Source organism: Notolabrus celidotus, chromosome 8, assembly GCF_009762535.1.
Source record: "Notolabrus celidotus isolate fNotCel1 chromosome 8, fNotCel1.pri, whole genome shotgun sequence".
Taxonomy (NCBI): Eukaryota; Metazoa; Chordata; class Actinopteri; order Labriformes; family Labridae; genus Notolabrus; species Notolabrus celidotus.
The window spans coordinates 6,439,014-6,445,830 of NC_048279.1; the positions used below are offsets into that span (position 1 = coordinate 6,439,014).

The 6,817-nt window shown below is 42.4% G+C and overlaps 1 pseudogene; it reads right to left on the reverse strand.

Moving 5' to 3' along the window:
* Nucleotides 1–1,307: 1,307 nt before the first annotated feature.
* LOC117817572 lies at nt 1,308–2,834 on the reverse strand (annotated as a pseudogene).
* Between the last annotated feature and the right edge of the window lie 3,983 nt (nt 2,835–6,817).

The following is a 6,817-nucleotide window of genomic DNA, read 5'->3' on the forward strand; positions in this document are numbered from 1 at the left end:
CAGTGTGATGTAAAGAGGCGGGCTTTGAGCCTCCTAGCCAACAGCTGTAGTGTTCCCACAGGCAGCTGTGCCTCTCATTGGAAGACTAGTAATCTCAATATCTTCAAAATTGCCAAATTAGATAAAAATTCACCCCCCTCACAGTGAGAGGACATCGAGAAATGAGCTATTCAGACTACACTCATCTTTTGTACCAGGCTGTAAACATGTTTATTAATGCTGCAAAGATCGTCTTTTTCCCATTCATGTGTATGTGACTTCCGGTACTTCCGGAGCCAGCCTCAAGCGGATCCTCGATGAACTGCAGCTTTTAACACTTCCGCATTGACTCATATTTTTAGACCGGAGGTTGCCGCTTGGTTGGGTCTGCATCTGGAGTTCTTCCTCTGTAAACTCTGGTTCATAGAGGTATCCTCTTGTGTCCACAGTAAACGGCATGTCATCGTCGCTGTCAGAATCACTCATTTCTGCAGTTTGTAGTTTTTGTTCCTAAAAGTGTCTGCTAAAAATGCTACGTGCTTGTTGATCCAAACAGCTGATCCGTGCTCATGCAGCAGAAGAACTCCGGATGCGAGGTGCTTCCGAAAATAGTGCCAAAACAAAGGGGGTTTCTGACGGCAAACTGAATAGCTCAAATTTATTTTACTGGCGCATGCATTTGCACCGTGATTGAGTGCGTGAACAGATTTTCTTAACTTTGGCGAAATTACGCGAAATAGGAGGCCCTGTTCACAGAGAATTGTAGCCTAGCTTACCTCCCTGTCCTCTGGGAATTTTCTCATTAAAGGGGAAGAGCTCACCAGCATGCATTGTGGCTAACAGGAGCAATAGTGTACTGTAACTCATACGACCCCACTTAAAAAAAACTGAAATATCCCTTTAAGGCGACCAAAAATGGACACTGCTTTAACCTAATATAAATCTGTCATATGATAATATTTTTTTCACTGACAAAAATAATTATCTTTTTGTTAACCTCATTTATCACCATAAATATAATGAATATATTATTTTCATATTTTTAACCCTTTCAATGCCAGTTTTGGAAAGATTTCTTATTTTTTATCAAAAAAAAAAAAAAAGTGAATAAGTTTCCGATACATTCTGGCATATGTCAGTGATTAGCAACATCATTTTTTACATTATTATTTTCTCAGATTTAAGTGAGGAAAAATATAATGTAGACAACCTACTTCTGCTATCCTGTTTTTACCTTACTACCTCTTTACTGTATTCTAAAAAAAAAAGCTGAATTACCACATCACTTTGAACACAACAGAATTTATTTTGAAAAATACTGACACAGAAAATTTCGAACGAACAAATGGCAACAGCAACTTCGGAGTGATTGTGGGGATTTTCAGATGCAGGAGTGGCAGCATAGGAGCGAGTGCTCCTTGCAAATGTGTTCCCCACATCGGACACAGGTTGTGACCACCCTCCTCCTCTTTCCTGCCGGGCAGCCAGCGCAAACATGCCGGCCAGTTTCCTCAGAGATCTCTGGTCCGGCGGGCCTTCTCTTTCCAGACGTGCTGGGGCCGTCTTCGTCTCAGCGGACTCTCCTCACAAACGCTGCGGCGGCGGGCTTGCGGGGGAGCTGCTCTCTGCCTGTGATGGCTGGATCCACCAGCTCCTTCCCCAGCTCTTTGAGGAAGAGTTGGTGCCGACACGGCTTCCCTTGCTGTCATCCGGGGTTACACTCTGACCAGATGACAAATGCATTGTATGCACTGACATCAAGGCTATTGAAAAAAATAACCATGGGCCACCGGTATGTCTTCCTCCGTCAGGAGTACTTCCCTACAACCTGATTATAAAAAGAAAAGAAAAGAAAAGAAAAAAGATTAATGAAAACCCCAAGGCTGCAGGTTGAAGTCCCCATAGTTCACCAATAAGCTATTCTGAATAATAAAAGCATCCAATAGCCTAATTCAGTTGAAGTTATACATTTAGCAAGAATAGTTTTCCTACCTTATCCAGGTTGTCCATCCCGCCTTTGCTGGCGTTGTAATCCGCAATTATTTGCGGCTTCCCCCGGCGCCCGCTGTCGGTCTCCTGGTGGTGCTTTTGAGGACAGTGGCAACACATTTTTCCCCCGCCGCGGTACATGGGACACGGCCGTGATCCTGGGCATGAACACATACAGACTGGACCCCAGAGCTCTCCCTCTGTTCTGGAGAAGCCGGGGCGGCAGCCCCAGCTTGTTTTTTCAGAGCGTCCTGACCATGGTCAGCCTCCGCTTCATGAGCTCCTCTGCCAGGGCAAACAAGGTGAAAAAGTTATCAACGGTGACCGTGTTGCCCTGGAGCCCATCTGTCATTTCCAGGACCACCCTCCTACCCTGGTTGACCTCGGCGCAGCCGCCGGGCATCTTCTCGGTGTAGGGCTGCAGCCTCTAGGCGAAGCTTGTCCTCACATCAGTGCAGACCCACACCTTCAGCCCAAATTTTGCGTTTTTTTTTTTTTGGCATGTACTGCTTGAATCCACAGCGGCCTCTGAACGGTACCATTGCTGCGTTGACACACACATCTTGCCCGGGGACGAAGCAGCGGGGCAGCTACTCCACCCATCGGTCCCAGATGTGGCGGATGGGAGCCAGCTTGTCTGTCCGCTGATGCCTGAGGCGGGTGGCCTTGTCATCAAACTTGACCGTCTGGTTCAGGAGGCGGAACCTCTTCTCCGACATGGTCGCCCAAAAGATTGGGTGGCCGTCCATCTCATCCCACAGGCTGGATGTGGGCTCGTTCCTGGACCTCGACACCCCCGCCAGGATCAGGAGCCCGATGTAGGCTTGGAGGTTTGTCGAGCTGATGTCCACCCAGTCCCTCACCATCCGCTCCCCCTGCAAATTTGTCAGCTGACAAATGTGCTCTGTACGAATTTTGTGCGATCTCTTTGGTCACAAACAGCTCAAATGCCGACCTGATGGAGCGGACCCGACTGACGGCCGGTGGAAGGAGCGGGTTGTTCGTGGGCGTTGCAGTAGGTATGGGTGACCATGATATTTTCTCATTTATGGAAATCCAGCCCCGTCCCGGAGCCGTCGCCTCCTGCACCGCCTCCAAAGAAGAGGAATCCGCAGAGCTTGGTTCCTCTAATTTAGAGAGCCTCACATCCTCCTCTGTGCCCGTGTGGTCCTGTCTCCTCGGTGCCCATGTCGTCCGAGGCGGTTGCCGTGTCCAATTCGGACTTAGCCTCATCGAGGACCATGTCCAGGGCTTCTTGTGTTGAAAAAACTCTCCTCATTTCAACGGTTTCCCGAGCAGCAAAAGTGTGAAATTTTGTCCCAGGACCATACCACACTGATGGATTTTATATGAATAATTACAGGACCAGTGTTTGTTTACTTTCCCCAGCTGGACCAGTCAGTGGAAAAAAATTTTCAAAGTACTTTATATCAAAGATTTATTTATTTATTTTTCAAATTTATCAAAGGGAGATAGCCTACCTCTTTTATGCTCAGAAGCTACTGCCGCACCTGCAGCAAGCAACCCCTTGCGCGTTAAAGCCTCTGCATACACAATGAAAATAATATTACATATTGAATTTAAAACCATAAAGTTTATAAATTTGAAGCCAGGGATCTTATTTGACATCAGGTAAAAAATAGGATGATTTGATCTGCAAAAGCAATGGAAAATACTAAAGCATATTAATGTATAAAAAGGAGAGTTGACCTGCAGACCTAGAGCCTTGTCCCCCCCCTTTTTTTGGCTATACTTTGACTCCCCCTACACACACACACACCAAAGTTACTGTCACCATGCACAAATACATACACCAGTTCAGAATATCAATATCAACACACAGAGACTATTGTTCGTTGAATATAATTGCAAAACTGCATGGAAGGCTCCAAAACATACACATATAGCTAAAATGCCCATACAGAGCCAACAAATGTATTATCATATACCTACATGAAGTTTGGCCCACAGTGGAATCATGAAAAATGTCTCATTCAGCTGAAAACCTTAAATATCAGAAATTGTGAAGGCAAACCTACAATATCAAAGCTGTTTTGAAAAAATGCATTTTTTGTTTCCTGCAGAGTAATGGCATTCAAACTTTGAGTGTTTTATGCTTTTAGATGTGGATTTAAACCAAGAGCGCCCTCTAGAGGAGTCAAAAAATACAACTAGTGGTTCGCAAAGCTTAGTTTTCACTAGTACTAATACACATGATTAAGGTTTGCAATGATTTTCAGGACACTGCAATGTTTAGGAGTGATGATATTGATTTTTTTTAGTAGCGTATCTATTCAGCAGTGCACTTTGTAGACGGTCCCTTCTCACTCGCCTCACCACCAGCAGCGCCAGAGACCAATGTTATTTGCCCAAAGCGAGAGACGGCCTATATTGATGAAAACTACATTGTAGCTCATTGTCTGTCTTACACTGATGGGAAAGAGGTATACTTTGTGTTTTTACCACCTTTTCGTTAACAAGTTATTGATCCGAGACGATCAAATCTGTGAATATCTTTCTAACTTTACCCAACTGTGTTGACATACTAATATGAATGCCATCCACATTTAGAGACATTAATATTTCCCAGTGTCTCATTCCGAATAGGAAATAACAGCAAATAGAATCCGAAAGCAGCGCCATAACTACCCACTGTGTCTTATCCTAGCGTTAGCGACGATTGTGATTATGCAAACCTTTCTCATATTTATGAGATCTGGATCTCGTAATTACAAGATAATGGGTCTAATTTAGTTTTTTCTTTGGTGAATGCAATGCCCTTTTGTACTTATCAGCTTTGGTCCACCTACTTACAAAGGATGTCATTAAGGATTCAATGATTCAAGGTTTTTTATTGTCATACCAATACAAGCTGTCGCATGATATGGAACGACATTTTGTTTCTCAGGTCCCGCATTAAGCCAAAAGAAGAGCATACAATTAAGGGAAGACAGTAATAAATGTAAAATTATAAATACGAATGTAAATATAAAAATATTGTGCATAGCACAATCGAATGTGCAACCAAATGTTTTAGTCCAACTTGATACCAGAAAGAGGGCCCACATCACATCAATTTTAAAGTCTCCGCATTGGCTTCCTGTATCTTTTAGAATAGATTTTAAGATTATTTAATGGTTTTTAAAGCTCTTAATGGTCTTGGCCCTTCTTATTTATCAGATTTGCTTTTATCATATGAGCCAGTGAGGGCCCTCAGGTCTTCAGGTAACGGACTTTTAATTGTACCAAACGTAAAAACTAAGACCTACGGTGAGGCAGCTTTTTATTATCACGGCCCACGCCTGTGGAACACCCTGCCTGAGGATCTGAGGGCTGCACAGAGCATAAATAATTTTAAAGGCAAACTCAAGACCTACCTTTTTAGTCTTGCATTTAACTGAGTTTTATTTTTATTCTTGTTGTATCTATTTATTTATTTATTATCTATTTCAAATGTAGTCACTTTTATTCTACTTTATTTATTTATTTATTTTAAGTCTCACATCTTATTTTCTTTTAATGATTTAATATTTTAGTCTTTTATTATCTTAGAAATGTATTTTACTTTGGTGATTTTAATTTCCTGTTTTGAGTTTTAACATCTTATTTTACCTCCAGTGTTTCCTCATTAAGATAACATGAGAGGGTTTCCTCAGTTTGTTCAGCAAATTATTCAGCAAATTATTTAGATTTTTTATTTATTTATTTTATTTTTATTGTTTTTAATACTATTGTTGCATACTGTGTTGTTAACCTTAGGATCGTGGGGTGGATTTGGGGTCGGGGCTGGGGCTGGGATCTTTTTCTTAATTTATTCTATTTTAAGTTGTTTTTCTTGTACAGCACTTTGTGTTACAATGTCATTGTATGAAAAGCGCTTTATAAATAAAGTCTGATTGAGTCTGATTGATTGAAATGTTTTAGTCCAACTTGATACAGAATTATTTTAACTATGGAGTCCAGATATTAAACTAGTTTATGAAAGTATTGACTCTTTCTCTCGACTGTTGAGAGCAAAGCTTCTGATAGAAGAAAGAAGAGGTTAGATTTGTGTTATCATTGTTTGCCCTGCAGTGAAATGAGACACTTTAGAAGTTGAGCACAATCATTAGTTTGAAATACAGGCCAAGGCATGCATAAAGCATGAATGACAGCTCCATTTAGCTTCAAGTTTTCTTCTGTGTGGTGACAGCCACACAGTCTCATCTGCCATATAATTTAATCCAGAGTAGTTAAACATGATAGCTACAGTCCAGCACCAGCGGATCAGCTCCTTTTGTTCTTTTTTAGGTCAGTGTTTCTTCGGCCCTGTGTCCCCTCCTACAAGCCGAACATGATCCAACACCAAGAAACCACTAAGCTTTGATTAGGTCATTAAATTGTCATAAGGTTGTTTTGCAAAACCACAACCAAGGCAGCAGGTTTCCTCGTGTTCACACCCATGCTGCAGGGTTGCATAACCACACACATGTAAGCCAAGCCGTAGACACACATTAAAACCTGTGCATGTTAACAAACCCAGGTTCCAGGAACACGTAGACAAACCATTTGATCTGCTCAGCTGCTGTTTAATTGATACTCATCCTTTTCAGTGGAAGTGGATCCAAAAAGGAACTGCACAGATCACCCGGGCTTCCTATAGCTCCATGTGATACTGTTTGTGAGTGCCTGTGAACAATACAGAGACTAATTCATTTATTTTCTTATCTTGTGCCTTTGTACCCACACCTCTCCTCACCCTGTGTGAGTGTGTGTGTGTGTGGCTCCCTCCCTCCCTCCTTCCCCTGTTGGACCTGTGCGCAGACCTCAATCTCATTAAGACACCTCTGAACTTTCTAGAATGTCAGGG